Genomic DNA, 19,873 nt, shown 5'->3' with positions numbered 1-19,873 from the left:
CTTTTCCTTGTACCTTCAGTCTTTCCCAACACGAGGGTTTTTTCCAATGAGTCCCATCTTTTCATTATGTGGCCAAAGGATTTAAGCTTCAGCTTCAGTATTTGGCCTTCCAGTGAATAGCCTGAATTAATTAATTTCTTTAAGTATTGATTGATTTGATCTTCTTGCTGCCCAAGGGACTCTTCAAAAGTCTTCCAAAGAAGACTTTGAAAGTCTTCTACGGCACCACAATTAGAAAGCGTTGATTTTGTGGCACTTAGCTTTCATTATTGTTCAGTTCTCATAGCCATTCATTGATATGGGGAAAACCATAGCTTTGGGTCTCTCAAATAGAAAAATGAGAGGAGAAAGGAGAGGTGGCTGTCATCCCATAGCTTCTGGGCAATGTGGCAGCATAAGTGTCTGCCACATCTGCAGTTCCCTTCTCAAGGGATCATGAGAAATAAGTTCTAAATAGAGCAGCAGACAGGTAATTTGAGTGTGTGTGTATGTGTATGAAAATTCTGTTAAAGAATACATTTGCCAGACTTAATACCATTTCTCACGCCTGTGGTTAGCCCCGTCCTTACGTTGCCTGGTCTCCCTTTGTTTGAGACGTGAGGGTACAATGGAGAGAGTCGTCAGAGTTTGTTCTCTAATTGGAGGCATAAGCACAAGCCAGTTCATAACTATATATTTAAGTGTAGCATAACTATGAATGAGGGTCATATTTTATAAATCTGCTCTGTAGGATGTAAGTCAATGTTACATTGTGATAATCTATTTTATCTATTTATTGGAGAGGCGATAGGAGTTAAGTGACTTGACCAGGGTCACACAGCTAGTAAGTATCAAGTGTCTGAGGTTGGATTTGAACTCAGGTCCTCCTGACTCCGAAGCTAGAGCTTTATCCACTGTGCCACTTAGCTGCCCCACATTGTGATAATCTCATCAATTTTTTTCTTGTTTTTTTTTTCAATATTGCATAAGAACCCATGATAGCAACATTACCAGGATTTATTTCTCATCTTGATTTTAAAATGAATTTTATTGTTATCACTATTATTTGTTTTATCACTTGAGTTAGAAGCTGAATTAAGCCTATTAGTGTCTAATTTTGAGAAGAATTTTGTATATCAATTATCATGAATGCTGTGCTGTTTGGATTTTTCTGAGATATAATTCTTTTCCTGCTGGTTTTGGAATTGGTATCTTTTCAAGTCTTTCTTGGTGGGGCCCTCATACACTGGGCAAACATTTATAAATATTAATGATTGGTATTTGGTGCCACCAACAAGAATAACACCTGTGTTGTGACTATCTTTATTATTATAGTTATTATTAGAATATCACTTGCTTGTGACTAAGTATGCTTGTGACTAAACTATTTCTGCTGCTGAGCTACATCAGATTTAACTAAATTGCTTGGTCAACTGTATACTGTTCTTAAGTAAGTAGCTAAATATTTGCATTGTGATCCTCCAATAGAGTTATTGGCAAAATATTTCCACCTTGCAAGTACTGATGTAAGTGTTTACTGGTATTTGTAATAGGCCACGTGTGTGAAAGTGAAGATTTTATGCACAAAGTTTTGAAACACAATGTAAGTGAGTTAGGGGACAGTAGGATAGTCAACCTAGGAAGGGGTTTAGGACAAGCCACTGTGAATGTATTATATATAAATTGTCAGAATCATGTGAACATAATAAGTTAGAAAAAAAATCAGATAGAGAATAACTACTAGATAATGGTTTGGGATATCTCTAATCCTCCATGTGATAAAAGGATAACTCAAAGGGGCAAATAGAATACAGAGATTCAGGATCAAATTTAAAAATACATGTGGATTCTTACCTGTACAAGAAGTTAAGGAAAAACCTTGACCAGCTTCAATAGAAAACAAATATAGTGGTGATGGTGAGGCTGTATTCCATCAAGTAAGGAGTTTTTCTCTACTTTTATTTAGAGGTCCAAGATAGGATATCTCCTTTGAGAATAATGTCAGGGTGAGATCAAGGGGACAATACAATGCCAGGTCCATTAAGTCACTGGAACATGGATGGATGGAACGTGATAGAAGGTGATGTTGGAGTTGAACCAATTCCCTTGAGTCCCACAGTGAAACCTCTTCTGAATGTAAAAAAATGGGAGAGGCCCACTGGATTAGTCAAAAAAAGCTCCATCTGATGGGAGGTATATCATAGCAGAGAAAGTCCAGTAAGCCAATTTGGGAATTTTCTCAGGAGAAGACTCATGCCCTTTTCTGGAGGCATGGCTCTTAATTCAAGTTCATTCATTCAAGAAATGAGGCACTTCATAAGTTATTGTCCATTTACAAAAGGTTTACTTTACCCTAATATGGCAAGGACATGCAACAGTGGCACTTTCTTTAGACATGGTCCCTGTCACTTCCATATAGAAATGTGTCTAATGGGCTTCAGGAATCTACCAAGTCCAAGGAGCCTAGAGTCCATGTAACTGGGACTTTTTATGCCCTTAGATGATCAGAAAGCTGTATCAGGGAAGCTTGGGCCAATCAAGTCCAGAGACAGTTGACTAGAAGGTGAGGAGTCAGAGTGGACAGGGAAGGAAGCTTTGCCAGGGAAGCTGTAGTCAATCATATAGGCCACTCAGAGGATATTCCCATGTTGTAGGCAAGAGGAAAGAAGCAGTATCAGAAAAATGTGGGTTTTACCATATTCCCTTGAGGAATAAGTGTCATTATTACATGCGTATTAGTAGCACTGCATAATAGGAGGGTCTTTTACATAGTGAAATGGGACTGGCTAATGGGGAGCTTCAGTGGAAATATCTTTCTACTTTCAAGAGGCCTAATGGCCAGGAATCCAGCTCTGACATGGCAAAAATTTTTTATAAAAATTTGAAAATGCTTTGGAGATGGCAAAACCAAGTTGAGCATATTCTACATTTGTTGCATTTACAACTCAGGGCAGAGGTGAGAAGTCACATGACTGTGCTCTGTGTTGATGTTAAATCATGGAAATTAATAGAACTAAGGTCATTGATGCCTGGGATGGAGAATGAAATCAGGTTGGAGCAAGTGTGTGTAGGCCTCAGATATAATAAATTCATTAGAGTACAGTTGGATATCCAGGAATTTAGAGAGATTTGAGGAGTTTCTTAGAGGAAAGATGTTACTATCTTTGGGTCCTGATGTATGTATGTATGTATGAATGTGTGTGTACGTATATACACATCACACATATACATATATAGATTATATCTATAGATGATATAGATCGAGATTATATCTATTTGTATAATGATGTTCTGGAAGCACAATATTGTGGGCCTATGAATGGTGACTCCTTGGACCACATCAGGGACCACAGTGTATCAGATAAGGTGTGAGAGCTGAGGAGTTCTCTTTTTTCTCATCTGGTCTCCCATTTCTTTCAACAGACCTTCCCTTCAAATTTACCACATGTGTATCTTTGATTTATACTCAGCTCTTTGCTTCATCAAAGGTCTATTGAAAAATGCTTAAAAATCAGCTCTCCAAAAATGCACCACACACTTTTAAGTTTGATTTGCATTATTAACATTTTCTCCATCTCTTTCTTAAGTCTAGACAACTAACAAAACAATAAATTAAACTGTGTTCTGTAGTATTTGCCAAATTCCAAGGTATAAATTATTCACACTGAAAATTTAACAATTGTCTTTCTCTTGAGCCAGTCAGAGCTGGTTCCACTATTTCTCTGGCTATATCCCAGTGTCATGTATCAGTACCCACAAACACCACACCTTTCAGCAATATTTGCTGGATTTGCTATGTATCCTGCTCCTTCCATGGGAGACAAAACACACCAGCCTATCGCTTGCTTTTGCTTATATAACCCATAACCCTCTCTTCTTTATTCCATCTCTCTTCCCTACTTAGTTTTTTTAAACTTTGAAATGTTTTTACTAGAAAAAGGGAAATTTTTTTAAAATGGTAGATTCACTGATGGCATTTAAAATCTATACTAGGTGACCATCATTGATAATAACAAAAAATCATGTAACTGTTATATTAACATAATAATAACATATTTAATATTTTACAAGGATGCACATTAAATTCTAAGTAGAGTCACTAAAATTCTATTTTTAACTTTTTAGACCCTCATTTCAAAAATGGATTTTCACATTTTCCCTGGCCTAAGTAAAGTGAGGGATAAGAAGAATGTTCCACAAATTATTATAAACTGCTGGTATTAATTTACATACAAATATTTTTAATTATATACAAAGACCGAGCAACATTAGATACTATGGGATTTATTTTTTTAATTAATTAATTTTGATTTATCAACCATCACTTCCATGAGCTTTTGAGTTTTACATTCTTCTCGCCCTCCCTCTCCACCCCCCTCCTCAAGACAGAGTGCAATCTGATATAGGTTATACATATACATTCCTATTAAACATATTTTCACATTAGTGATGTTGTAAGGAAGAACTAGACTGTTTCCCTTCCCCCAGGGCAAAAGGGGCCTTTCCTGTTAATCCCTCAAGCTACCTGGACTACTGGACTGCTGCACCCCATCTTTCTTCTGGTTCAGCTGTTCCAGGGTTTTTCCTGGGGCAATATTTTCTGGGCTTTCAGAGTTTAATAAGGGAGGGTCTTCCCTACTTTCTTGAAATTCAAGGAGAAGAATCTTCCATTCTTCTCCAGTTCCTTAATAACTATTGCTAACATCAAAAATTTCTTGTAGACTAGGCATTTACATTTCATGGAATACTAGAATACCAGAAAGGTTTAGAAAACAATGTTTTAAAGGAATCTTCTCTTGGGTCCACCCTCCCAGGCTGTATGTACCAGAACAGAAATGGTCAGACCAAGGTTATCAGAAAGAGCGAACTTCTGTATCATCTCTACCATTGGTGCCAATCTTCTAAGTACTATAACTGGTAGTTTTTACCACTATCATAAAGATCTGAGAATTCACTAACCATCATTCTCTTTTCACCCCCTCCAGACTTAGAAGATAATGTTGGACATTCTAGGAAAAGGAGACAGAAAGCTGATCCAGGCAAGGTGGGCAACTACCATCCCAAAGGCCAAACACATCTCCATGATGCCAGACCAGTTGGCTAAATTTCCAAGAAGAACAAGCCACATTGCTGTTCTTTACTCCATACCCCAAAAGCACCCACAATGCAATCGGCCACTTTGTTTAACTTAGACAATGGACTGATGCCTGATCAGTCCCTAGGAGGAGCTAAATCCAGTTTTTCACCCAGCAGGTAGCAACAAAACTAGGTCATCTACTGTGACCCAGCCCATAGATGACCTCATTGTTTCATTGTGCCCCACCCATACAGCTTGTTTGGTTTTGCTGTAATGGGGTATGGTGACCAAACCACTTCACTACTCTTAGGTTCTCTCTTCCTTCTCTGGAGGTGTTTACCTTCTTTCAATGGCTCTATGGTTCTCTAATCTTTCTCTTTGTTACAGATGGCCTCAACTCCCAAGGAAATTGGCACTACTCTCCTCTTTCAATTCCTTCCCACTTACACCTCCACACACACACACACACACACACACACACACACACCCAACAACTATGGCCCTCCCCATGTGCTTTGATCTATTTTTTTTTGTCCTTGGAAATTTTGAATTCCCATCCTTGTTCCTCTGGACAGATCAGCACAGTAGTTTAGGGAAATATCCCAGGTGGGTAAGCAAAGAGCTTTCCAGATTTCCACTAGCCTGAGGGAGGAGGTTCTGCTGTTTGGCCAAGCCCAAATCCTGCTGTTTTGGAGCAAATGACGAAATTATCTGGTTACATACCTACCTAGTCTGCCCAACCCTGCCACTCCCTTTGCCTCCTAGAGCTACACATATCCCAGGAACTGCTCTTCCTAGCACTCCCTAGCATTCTTGCCAGGCTAACCTTTGGCCCAAATCGCCCAGTTGAGAAGCTTGGGATGGTCAAGAAGCCCAGTTCTCCCTAAAAGTGAATTATGACTTCACTATTCATTTGAGTTTATTGTTTGTAAGTCAGGGAACATTTTTGACTCTTCTTTCTCCTTCATTTATAGACAGCTAGGTGGCCTAGTGGAGACAGTGGTGGGCCTGAAGTCAGAAAGACTCATCTTCCTGAGTTCATATCTGGCCTCAATCATTTACTAGCTGTGTTTCTCAGTTTGTCATCTGAAAAATGAGGGAGAAGGAAATGGCAAACCATTCCAGTATCTTTGCCAAGAAAACCCCAAATGGGGTAACTGAAACAACTGAACCGACATTCCCTCTTTCAGTTATTCATTTAACAAACACTAGCCTATGAGGCTCTAGGCAAATACTCTCTGTAGAGAGTTTCATAGCTAGATGAAGATACAGTCTAGGCAAGGAGATTAGGCACATCAACAAAGACTTAACACCTGGGACCCCTGTGCCTTGTGAGTGGTGCTGATCACCGCTACTGAGCACCAAGTATAGAAGGATAATTAGGGAAGGTATCTAGGAGGAGATGGAGTTTGAGATAGGACTTGGGAAGAAAATCTTCACAAGGATAGACATTAAGACAGAGGAATGGCATTCTAAGTGAGGAGAATGGACTAGATAAAGCTACAGAAGAGAATAAAACAAATTCTAGGGAAAATGAATAATCTTACGTCACTGGAAAGCTATATTGGTACCAGATTGTGAAAGGCTTTGAATAATAGCTAATAATAATAGCTAATGTGTATATAGCACTAACTACAGGCCAGGCACCGTGCTAAGTGCACAACAACCCTGCAGGGTAGGTGCTATTATTATCCACATTTCACAGTGGAGGAAACAGAGACAAACATTGGTTAAGCGACTTGCCCAGAGCAACATAGCTAATAAGTGTCTGAGACCAGATTTGAGCTCAGGTCTTCCTGACTCCAGGCTAGGCTCTCTAACCACTGTGCCACCTAGCTGCCCCAAGCTAAAGAGTTCCTCAGTAGGCAATGGAAAACCACTGTTTGTTTTTTTGAGGGGGATCATGACATACTATTAACAAGAATAAGTGACATTTCTTTAGTGTTCTAAATTTATCAAGTGCTTTACAAGCATTATGTCATTTTACCCTCACAACAAACCTATAAAGTAGACGTTACAAGTATTATTATCTGCATTTTATAGATGAGGAATTTGAGCTTCAGTTTCCTCATGCCACTTGCCTATGGCCACACAGCTAGGGAGTGTCAGTGGCAATATTCAACCCCTGCCCTCCCTTGACTCGAATCCAGTGTCCTTTATACTACATCTTGCTGCCCCACGATTAGACATGAGACATAATTAAACACAACATGACCAGGTCACACATTATCTCATGAGGTCATGACAGCTGTGACTTAGGAACATACTTTTTTTTTTTTAGTGAGACAATCGGGGTTAAGTGATTTCACAGAGCTACTACTCGTCAAGTGTTTGGTCTGAGGTCAGATTTGACCTCAGGTCCTCCTGACTTCAGGGCCAGTGCTCTATCCACTGTGCCACCTAGCTGCCCCAGGAAGATTACTTTCAAAGAAGGGTAAAGAATAGATAGGTAGGGGACAAAATAGGGACATAAATTAGAGGACTTATTTCTGTAGTCTAAATATGGTGACTATCTAGACCAGGCTGGTAACAATGGGAATGTAAAGAGAGGGATAGAGGGCTAGAGAGCAAGTCATAGAGGGACAGATTTCAGATTAAAGTTAGTGCAAAGTCTTTACTTCTCATTTGTGAATTGACTCTCTGGACTTTTCCTCCCTCTCTTCCATATGACCTTCCCCTAAATATCTGAAAGACAGCCACCCAGTTCCTCCTAGGTCAAGGGTTCCTAATCTTTTTTTGTGTAATTAACCCCTTTGGCATTATGATGAAACTACAGTTTTTACATGCATAAAATAAAACACATAGGATTACAAAGGAAATTAATTATATTGTAACACATCTATATCTACATCTAAATCTATATTGATCTATATATGGCATGTATGACAGGGCTTTGAGTCTTGTCATACTCTTATTTGCTCTTCTTTATACATGAGTTCCATATCTCCAATTGTCTTTTGAATATTTTAGAGCAGATACTGCATGGATATCTCAAACCCAATATGTACAAACCACTAACTTTTCCTACAAACCCACTTCATTTCCAAATTTCCCTATTTCTGCCAAAGACACTGTCTTCTCCCCAGTGACTTACCTTGGTGTCACTCTTGACTCCTTATTCTTCCTCACTCCACATACCCAATGAATTGCAAAGTCTTGTTATTTTCTAACTCTACACATTTTTCTCATTTCATCACATTTTCTCTATTCACAGAGCCACCACTCTAGTTCAGGTCTTCAAGACTGTCACATGGACTACTGCAATATCCTCTAAATTGGTCTCTTTTCCTTGATATCCCCTCTCTAATCCATCCTCCACACATCTGCTGAAGTGATTTTCCTGAAATACAAGTCTGAATGTTTCCCTCTCCTACTCAATAAACTATTTCTAGGATAAAATTAGGCAACTAGGTGGCACAGTGGATAGAACACTGGCCTGGAGTCAGGAAGACCCGAGTTCAGATCAAGCCTCAAACCTTTACCAGCTGTGTGACCCTTGGCAGGTCACTTAATCCTGTTTGCTTTAGTTTCTTCATCTGTAAAATGAGCTGTAGAAGGAAATGGCAAATCACTCTAATATCTTTGCCAAGAAAACCCCAGAAGGGGTCACAAAGAGCTAGACATGACTGAAAATGATTAAACAGCAAGGATAAAATTAAAATTCCTCTGTTTGGCATTTGAAACCTTTCACACTTTGCTTCCAACATATATTTTCCCCAAACCCTGCTCGTCAAATTTCCCTATTACTATTGAAAGCACCACCATCTTCTCTGTCTCCCAGGCTTAAAACCTAGATGTCCTCTTCAAACTCCTCATTATTTCTCACCTTCCCCCCACATCCAATCTGTTGCCAAGACTTTTGCAATATTTCTTGAATATGCTCCCTTTCTCTCCCCTTACTCTGCCACCACTCTGGTGCAGGATTTTATCTCCTCAAATCAGGATTATTACAGTAGACTGATGGTAGGTTGCCTGTCTCAGATCTCTCCCCATTCTAATCTATTCTCCTTTCAGCCGATAAAGTGATCTTCCTAAAGCACAGGTGTCACACACCGTCCCCTCCACCCTTTCCCCTCAATAAACTCCAGGATCAAATGCAAAATCCTCCGTTTTATGTTTAAAGTCTTTCATAACCCAACATTCCCCCCACTGCCCACGTCCCACTTCAACCTTTTCAGTCTTCTTGCACCTTACCTCCCCTACCCTCAAGCACTCTGTTCTAGTGACACTGACCTCTTCATTGTTCCATGAAGAAGACATTCTATCTCTTTGTCTCTGGGCATTTCCTCTGACCCCATGCCTGGAATGCTCTCTGTTTTCTGCTCTGCCTTCTAGCTTCCCTGGTTTCCTTCAAGTCCCAACTAAGTTCCCATTTTTTCCCCCCAAATCCTCTAAATTCTAGTTCTTTCCTTGCAACAATACGCAAATTGTACAAAGAAGCTATATACAAGATAAATAGGCAATAATTAACAGAGGGAAGGCACTAGAATTAAGAGAGATTGGGAAAGGCTTCCTGTAAAAGATGAGATTTTAGTTTGGACTTAAAGGAAGCCAGAAAGGTCAGTAGTTGGAACAGAGGACAGAGAACATTCTAGGCATAGGGGACAGTCAGATAAAATGCTGTGGGATAAGAGATGAGTGCCTTACTTGTGGAACAGCCAGGAGAGAGTACTTGGGGTGGAGAGTAAGGTGTGAGAAGACTGGAAAAGTAGGAGAGGGCTAGGTTATGAAGGGCTTTGAATACAAAACAGAGCATTTTGCATTTGATCCTGGAAGTAATAGGAACCCACTGTAGCTTGAGTATGAGGAATCACGTGATTGGACTAAGACTTTAGGACAATCATTTTAGTGGCTGAATAGAGTATGGATTGGAGTGGGAAGAGAAGTGAGATAGGCAGGCCCACCAGGGAGCTAATAAACCAGGTGTGAAGTGATAAGGGCCTACAGTGATGAAGTGGTGAGTGGTGGCAGTGTCAGACGGGGTTTATTTGAGAGATGTTGCAAAGGTCAAATAGACAGACCTTGGTAACAGCTTGGATAAAGGGGCCATGATTGTGAGGAATCCAGGGTGACCCCTAGGTTATAAGCCTGATGTTATCTGGGAAGATGGTGTTGCCTTCTACAGTAATAGGGAAGATAGGAATGGAGCAGAGTTTAAGGGCAAAGATAATGAGTTCTGTCCTGAACATATTGAGTTTAAGATGTCTACTGGATATCCAGTTCAGGATGTCTGAAAGGCAGAAGGAGATGTGATATTGGGATTCAGAGACAGGTTAGGGCAGGATAGGTAGATGTATCAGCGTAAAGACAGTAAATAAATCCATGGGAGCTGATGAAATCACCAGGTGAAGTAGCATAGAGAGAGAATAGAAGACAGGTCAAGAAGAACTCTGAAGGATACATAGTTAGAGTTTGTCCAAGAGGGATTCCAAAGAAAGGATTGAGATTTAACATTTTGGGTGGAAATTTTCCTAGGACTGTGCTGGGGAAAAAAGAAGAAATAAAGAAATTATTGACTAGCCTCTACTTTCACCAACTTGACCAAATCTCAGCTTCACATGTGTCCATCTTTTCTCTCAGGTCTGCATATAGCTTGTTATCACCTCTCTGCCACCACCAAATTTGGACAGAAAGCCCTTCTGGGACCCCAAAATGAATGGGTTTTCCTATATATCTGTGACCAATCTAGTCCAAAGATTCTCATCTTGGCAAAGTCCTCCAGAGACTCTCTGGCCTTCAGTTTCAATAAGTCAGGACTACACACAAGGCTCCAATTGACTTGAGACCTGACTGCATTTATAACTTGGACATAGGTTGAGTGTCTAGACTTAAGAAAGAGACGGAGAAAATGTTAATAAATCAGATATAACATAAAAGTGGGTCGTAAGTACATTCCATCCCCCCTTCCCCCAGGCAATTGTCAATTATTTACCAGCATATCCCTAGCTACATAATTGTATACAAAGTAAATATAATGAAATGACGAGGAGGGGCTGTACTTCTAGAGTGCTACAGTAACTGGTAACCAGCCTGGTGTAGGGGGCATCATTTGAGCAGAGCCATGAAGTGAGATAGGAATCATGATACTTTAATATTCCAAAGCTCTCAGGTTTTGTTGAGATGTGTTCTTCCCCAACCAACACAGATGGTAAATGGTATATACATTTATAGATGTCTTCCAAAGTTGCTGTGGCTAAAAAGTTTGGCACTTTACAGTGAACTTGCTAACGTACATCTTTGAACTTATCTAGTGGAGTGGGTCAGCTATGCACTAAGATGATGATGGATCTCAGCTGCCTGCAGGTGTAAACAACCCTCTGGACTACATAGAGTTTTGTTGTGATCCTGACAATGAGTACAGCGGGTTTGTTAGTAACCTAACTCCTATGTATTAATGATGAAGTATAAGGTGGTGTTTGAGTACAGGTGTGCGTAGAGTATACTCGATATTCTCTTTCCTTATGTATTTGAGTGGGTTGAGTATGGAGAGTTAGTGTTTACTTTTAGTGACAGTGTGAGAAAGACATTAGAGTGATTTTGAGGTACAAGAGAGACAGAGATTAAAGGGGTGTATTGGGTACAGATCTTTGGGGAATTTGAGGGTACATTTAAGGACCTTAGGCAAAGAGCCCCCAAACTTATATTTAGAGTGAGTTGGGTTATACATGCATAGGGATGGTTAGAGGCAGGCATCTTCACCCCTATAGCTGGCTGGAGTGGTTGTATGGATCTGGGTTCTAGTGCCAGTTCCCAAGAAGCTGGGATGACCAAACCAAGATAATGAGAGGTATCTGATCAACACAATTTTGAGCCCCTGGCATTCTCCACAGGAAAAGAGAATGTCTGGGGCTAAAGGACCAGGTTCAAAGAGACTCAGAGTATGAGAGTTCATGAGGCAGTCTGCAATACCACAAATAGTCTGTCATCAGGCTCATACTAGACGAAGCTTGCTTTTTAGCTAACGAATTAAAAAAAAAGTCTGTGTACTGACTTGTGTTTGTTACTATGTTTATGTTCTGTTCTGATGCCTCATCATCACGTGGAAAATGACTCTAGGTGCTGCTCCCAGGTTATAACAACAGAATGTGGACTCTAACAGATTTACTGACATGGAAACAGTAGCAAAAATAAGCTGGTATTTTATCTAATACTTTTAAAGTTTGCGAATCACTTTATGTATGTGATCTTATTTGATTTTCACAATAACCCTGTGAAACAAGTTGGCATCATTCCCATTTTACAAATAAGGAAGTGAAGTTGAAAGAAATTAGTTGACTTGTTCGTGGTCACAGGGTTAATAAATTTAAGAGGTAAAATTTGAACCCAGATATCTTCTTTCTTTCCACCATATTACACTGCTTTCAAAAGATTTCAGCTATGATTTCAGTCATATTTGCTATCCACAGATGAATCTAGCTAAATACAAACTCATGAATTCTCTGGCCATAGCAACCAATGAAACAAAGTAAAATGCAATATGGCACTCAACACTATCTGGTCATCTTGTGCTTCTGCAATGACAATAGCAGATTGAAAAGGAGGATAGAAAGAACTAAGAACTACTGTTTTTAGATTATCTACAAACTTTAACTGTTATTATTTTAAATGTGAAATCCAACAAATTGACATAATACTGGAGGAATTAAATCATGTAAATATTGACATTCTTGCTAGAAAAAAGAAGAGAAAGATATGAGGAAATTCTAGCTGAATGGAAGTATTCATAGGGTTTCCTTTGCGGGACAAATCAAGGGTGCTGCCAGAATTGGTTTAAGGTGCTAGCACTAAGTGAATTTTTTAAAATGAAGTTTCACTCTCTGAATCAAAAGCGGAAACATGATTAGCTGTGTCAAAAATTAGCTATGTTCTGCATACTTTAAACAGTTAAGCTTGACAGTTCCACATTGTAGAGAAGTTGAGGCAAGAGATAATAGCTTGTAATAAACAAAGCTCTTTACCTCTTGGGGGTAAGGAGAGAATTTTTCCACTGAAGAATCAGTTTCAGAATGCTGGAGGCATAGTTGAGGGAGTAGAGGCTGCACATACTCCAAAGATATGGTTATAGAAAGGCAACCAGTTATGACAAGAAGTAGCTTCAAGGAGCATGAGTATGCAAGCAAAGTGAAGAGTTAGTTCTAGATTCAGGGAAAATGAGGCTTAGCAATAGAGAGTTGAGCTTTATGAGGACTCCACTAGGAGAGGAAGGACTTTTAGGCAACGCAGTACTGGATGAGTGAGTAGCTTTGACTACGTGTTTTCCATATTTGTCTTACTACCATTGTACTTTAAGGTTATGTCCATTCAGTCTCCCTAGGACACTGTGTATTTGTGGGAAAACGTGCCCCAAGTTTATGGAATGAGTACTTTATAGCTACTGTTTTCATTATTCTACTTTAGTAAATGCCTTTACTGAAAAGTAATTGTGTCTGGCTCTTAATTGAAAGTACACTGGCAGGGGCCTGGGAACAACAGGAGCAGGAACCTGGACCACAGGGTTCCCTAGAACGTGAAATTAGTGATCTTAGCTTGCAAACTTGTAAGCATTGAGTTGGGGGAGGTAGCCCAAAGTTTACCTAAAAATACTACATAAAAATTAGAATTAAAGGGAGAATGTGGATTATCATCATTTCTTAAAGAATATAGAAACTGATATAAAACAATTGCCACATTAAGAGAAGCAAGAGAACTCAAACAACGTTAGCTGATCTTGCCAAGCAGAATGACATTACTGTTAGGAACTGTTCCTTGCAGTCACATTAGTCTCACTAACTTCCACTCCCACCTTATCCATAATACCTTGACTTTTTCTTCCCAAAATAAAATTAGAAGAGTTAACCAAATGCCTTGTCTGCACTTGCTCCATTCTGAAGCTGAATCCCAATGGACAACGAAAATCTACTTCAATTAAGTCCTCAATGATGAACATACTTCTATCCCATCATTCCATCCCATCCCATCCCATCCCATGCCATCCCACGCCAGTGTTTCCTAACTCCTGCTGTCATTGTTCAAATCTCATTCTCGGCTCCCACTGGATGTTTCCTTATTCCCTTACTTCTCAGACCTTCCCCTCAATGTCACACTTAAAAGCTACCCATCCTTTCCACAGGATGCCTGCTTCATAGGTTACAAACTAATTTTCATCTTAATTTTTTTTCTTTCCTATTCATTTCTTCTTCTGTCTCTCACTGAGACCTGACTCCATTGACGACATAGTCTCCATGGCCTTCCTTTTTAGCACTGGTTATTCTCTCATTCATAGCCAACCCTCATTGCTCCTCACTACCATTTCCAGGCTCTCCATCTACCACCATCACTCAGAAGCCACTCCTTCGAAGGTCATTCAATCCGTATTTATCACCCAATGAAGATTCTGATGGCTATTGTCCACCAATCTTCAAGATATTTTCTTCCTCAACTCATTAAGTTTCTGGCTCACTTTCTGGTTTCTCTCCTCCACAACTCTTGCTCTTTATACCAGAGCACTTCAAAATACATAATGATACTTCCTACCCTAACCACCCAGTTCTTCAATTTGCTCATTTTTCATGACCTACTCCTCCACCCACTCCACTAACACACAGACATGATCAGACCATTGATCTTGCCATCACTGATAAGAGCTTTACCTCCAAGTTCGTGAACTCTGAAATTCCTTCATCTGGTCATTTGTTGTTCAGTTATTTTTCCAATCAAGTCCAACTCTTTGTGAACCCATTTGGGGTTTTCTTGGCAGAGACAATGGAGTGGTTTGCCATTTCCTTCTTATCTGATCATAATCTATTGTCATTCTACCTTCCCCTCTACCATGTAACTCTAAGCACTATCTTTCATCCTTACCACAACCCCCAAACCTTCCACACTCACTAAACACACTTCTCTTCTGATTTTGACCCTTTGGTGAGCCAGTTACACTCTACACTCTCCTCTTCATTCCAGTTACAGGGGTGAGGAACCTGCAGCCTCAAGGCCATATGTGACCCTCCAGGTCCTCAAGTGCAGTCCTCTGACTGAATTGAAACTTCACAGAACAAATCCTCTTCTGTAAAATTTGGATTCAGTCAAAGGGCTGCATTTGAGGACGTGGAGGGCCACATGTGGCCTTGAGGCCACAGGTTCTTCACCCTCTTATCCTTGCCCTGCCAAGCCTCAAGCTTTGCATTACTCCTACCATTCACAGCACCACTACTCAAACACTATCAAATAGAATTGGAGAAAATGATGATTGCTGACTGGGCTTATTACAAATTTGTTATGTAATTGTAACTGGTTCCTCAATGTAGTAAGGCAATCTTTGTATACCTCCCTAATCAATTCACTATTGCACTCACCACAATGGTTTTTCTGAACCTTTCATCCCTCTTCAAATCTTTTATAGCTTCCTATTCCTCATGCCGCAGTTGAGAACTTTGCCTCATACTTCACTGGAAAAAAATGAGACCATTTGGGAAAAACTTTCTTCTCCCCTCATTTTCTCACATCATCCAGATGTGCTTTGTTATTATCTCATCCTTTATCCCTCTTTCACAGGAAGAGGTGGCCTTTCTTCTTGCAAACCCTTCTAAATGCACAGTAATCTCATTTCATCCAATCTTTTCCAGCAGATTGCTTCTCTTTCATCCCTACTCCCTTGCTTATCCTCAATCTATTTCTAAAGACAACAAACATTCTTATCTCCTTCATCTTCAAAAAATGTCCATCTCTGCTATCATCTTATATTTCTCTTCTGTTTCATGGCTAAAGTCCTTAAGAAGGCCCTTTGGTGTCTACACTCCCTTTCACTTTCTTCTTTCTCTACATTTTGGTTTTCAACATCATTCATTTGAAACTGCTCTCTACAAAGTTACCAGTGTCTCTTAATGGCCCAAGAATCTTTTCTTAGTCCTCATCCTTTTTGAACTCCTTGCAGCCTTTAAAATTGTTGATTACCTTCTCTTCTATTCTCTTTCCTCTATGAGTCTAACTATTCCTTGTTCTCCTTTGCATGATCAGCATACAGGTCATGCTCCCTAATAATTGGTGTCCCCAAGGAGCTGTCCTGGCTCCTCTTCTTTTCTCCCTCTATTCTATTTCACTTGGTTATCTCATCTGCTCCAGTGGATTTAGTTGTCATCTCTATGCATACATGCAGATGAGTCTCAGATGTATTTACCTCTATACTTTCTCCTGATGTCCAGTCTTGCATCTTCAAACTGCCTAGTGGACATCTCAAACTGGATGTTCTATAAATATCCTAAACTCAATATGTCTAAAACTGAATGCATTATTTGCTCCCACACCTCAGAAAAAACAACTCCTCTCTTCCTATTTTTCCTATTACTGTCTTTATTTGGGTGAAAGTACTTTATAATTATTTTATAATTTTTTTTCAATAGCTAAATGTAGCAGAGTGTTATTGCACCATAAGAAATGATGAAAGGGACTATGTCAACAGTATTCTGGGTACTATGAACTAATGGAGAATGAAGCAAGCCAACCCAGGGGAATAATTTGCTCAAGGATAACAACATTGTAAAGAAAAACAACTTTAAAAGACTTAAGAATGCTGATCGATGCAGAGACCAACAATGTTTCCAGAGGACCTTTGGTGAAGCATGTTATCTACCTCTTGACAGAGAGGGGATAGACTCAAAGTGATGAAAGAAATATTTGGGAATGGCCAACATGTGGATTCACTTTGCCCAACCATGTTTCTTTGTTACAAAGTTCCCCCCCTCCAACATTTTTAAAAGTTGAGGTGGTGGGAAAAGGTTAGAAACAATAATGAAAACAACAAAAAAGGGCCTTTTAATATTAAAAAAAAATTCACAGAAGGGAACAAAAAAGTTCAGAAGGAAGCATAAAGAAGGAAGCATAAATAAGCCAGACACTTTGAAAGTAATTTGTAGAATTTATTACATATACATATATATATATACATACATATATATATATATATATGAAGCAAATAGTATGAAATAGAGGTTCACAGTTTCATATATAATCTTAAGACAAACATAAGAACTGATAAATACAATAATGCAATAACCAACCATATCTTCATAGAATCTGCGATAAAGCATGTTACCCACCTCATGACAGATGATGGACACATGGGGCAGAGACATACAATTTTGGACATGGCAACTGATTGCATTTATTTTTAATTGGGGGTGGGAAGAAGGGATTTAGTAATAATGATATTCCCCCCAAAGAGGGTAATTATAAATTTCCACAGAAAAGAGAATAAAGTTCAGAAGAGATAAACAGAAGTTTTGGAAGTAATATGTAGAGTTTATTTTATCCCCTCCCCCCCCTTTTTTCCAAAGCAAGGAGTATAAAATGTAAATTCAGGTTCATTTAGAATTTTTTTTTGTTCTGCTACGTGAATGGAAATACTCCGTTTCGAGTGTATAAGCTCAGAATAAAAGATGTATAGAGAACTAATACAAATATGTAACACCAAAAGTTATTGCCAAATGCAAATTAACAACCATATGAAAGATTGTTCCAAATCACCAATAAGAGAAATGCAAATCCAAACAACTCTAAGGATATACCTCACAATCTGCATATTGGCAAAGATGACAAAGGTGGGATTAGTCAGTGTTGGAGGGTGAAGCACTAATGCACTGTTGGTGGAAGTGGGAGTTGGCATTATGCTCTCAGTGATGAAAATGTTCATATCCTTTGGTCCAGAGAGCACATTACGAGGCTACCCAAGTGGGTCAAAGATAGAAAGGGACAAAATGCACCAAGACGTCTATAGCAGCACTTTTTGTAATATCAAAGAAATAGAAACAAAGCCCATTAACTGGGGAATGACTGAACAGTGTGGTATGTGAGTAAGTAGTACATTACCATGCCATAAGAAATTAATATGGGGGCAGCTAGGTGGTGCAGTGGATAGAGCACTGGCCCTGAAGTCAGGAGGACCTGAGTTCAAATTCAGCCTCAGACCCTTGATATTTAATAGCTGTGTGACCCTGGGCAAGTCACTTAACCCCAATTGCCTAACAAAAAACAAACAAGAAATTAATATGAAGAATATGTGAAAAGACTTACATAAAACTGGTGTGAAGTTTAGCCAACAAGTAAACAATATACACAATACCAACAATGCAAATGGACAGAACAATAACAAAAAAACAAAAAGACATATGAGAAAACCCTTTCCTTTTCTTCTTTGCAGAGATGGGTGATTATTGATGAGGAACACTGCATATAGCATTGGACTTGATTTGCTGCATTGGTTAGTTTTGCTCCCCTTTTAAAAAAATTCTTTGCTACCAATTTAGAATGTTTCTGTGTGGGAAAGAGGGAGGGAGGGCTCTATTGGGAAATAAAGGTGAAATAAGGACAAGAGATAGCAATAAAAAATTATTATTTTTTGGCTAGGCAATGGGGTTACTTGCCCAGGGTCACACAGCTATTAAATATCAAGGGTCTGAGGCTGAATTTGAACTCAGGTCCTCCTGACTCCAGGGCAGTCTCTATCCATTGTGCATCTAGTTGCTCCAGTAACAGAAAATTTAAAATGTCACCTTTAAAACAATAGATTAAATTCGTTCATTATTTGTAAAAATATATCCTGGTTAGCATAAGACATCTTAAAAGTTCAACACTTTTAAGTTCTTTGCTGAGAGGTAACTAGAAGAGAAAATGTGGACAAAATGTGAAATGTAAGTAATCTTTTTAGGTTAAAAGTTTTTTGGAGGTTTTTGGTTTGTTTTGGCCAAATAAATACTACAGAGTAAAGTGTTTGTGCTTTTCCTAATACTTGACTCTAGAACTGAAAATGTTTTTGCAGTATATTACATATTTCTTCTCGCACGTCTTTTTCAAATACTTCTTAGTGTTCCTATGGATTATTTCACAAACTTGGGGATGAAGTTTATAGATATTGAAAATGAGCAGGTGAATCTCTCAAATATTCAAATGGATCTGTAATGTCCCTGTTTTGGAAGTTCTCTCAAAAGATTACAAACACTTATTAAGTGCCTACTAAGTGAAAGTTACTATGCTAGGCATGAGGGATACTCTCCTCTCCCCCTCAGTTCCTGCCCACAAAGAGCTATATTCCATTGAGAGACAACAGGTACATAAATATGCCCAGAACACATACAAAATTACTATGGGAAGTAGAAGGGGCCCTCAATTAAGAGTCAAAAGATCTGGATTATTGTTCCAAGTCTATCTCTGATGAGCTGGGTGACTTTGGGCAATTAATTTAACCTCTATTTCCTCATCTGTTAATGCTACCCTCTCTCCAGTGACACTGCCATCACTTAACATTTCATGCCTGGTTGACTGCAATAGCCTGCTGGTTGGCCCACCTGCCACAAAACTCTTCCCATTCCAGTCCACCCTCCATTCCGTTACTAAAGTGATTTACCTAAAGTACAGGCTCAATCATGTCACCCATAATAAACTCCAATGTTTCCTTGTGACCTCCAGGGTCTAATATAGTTATCCTCTATTTGGCATTCAAAGCCCCTTTATAACCCAGCCCACCCCACACCCCCAACTTGCCTTACCAGTCTTCTTACACATATTCTTTGATCCACTGACACTGGCCTCCTGGCTGTTCCATGAAAAAGCCACTCCATCTCTTCAGCTTGCTCTAGACTTTTTCTCTGTCTTCCATGCTTAGAGTGCTCTCCTCATCTTTGCCTTCTGGCTTGTCCTTCCCAGATAAAACTCTTCCTTTTAATAGGAAGCCTTTACAAATCTTTCTTAATTCTGATGGCTTACCTCTATTGATTATTTCCCATTCATCTTGGAGATAGCTTGTTTGTAAATAGATGTTTGCATATTGTGTCCCCCATTAGATTGTGA

Source organism: Phascolarctos cinereus, unplaced genomic scaffold (genome assembly GCF_003287225.1).
Source record: "Phascolarctos cinereus isolate Bilbo 61053 unplaced genomic scaffold, phaCin_HiC Scaffold_1;HRSCAF=81, whole genome shotgun sequence".
NCBI lineage: Eukaryota > Metazoa > Chordata > Mammalia > Diprotodontia > Phascolarctidae > Phascolarctos > Phascolarctos cinereus.
Note: the sequence above shows the minus strand (reverse complement) of the source record.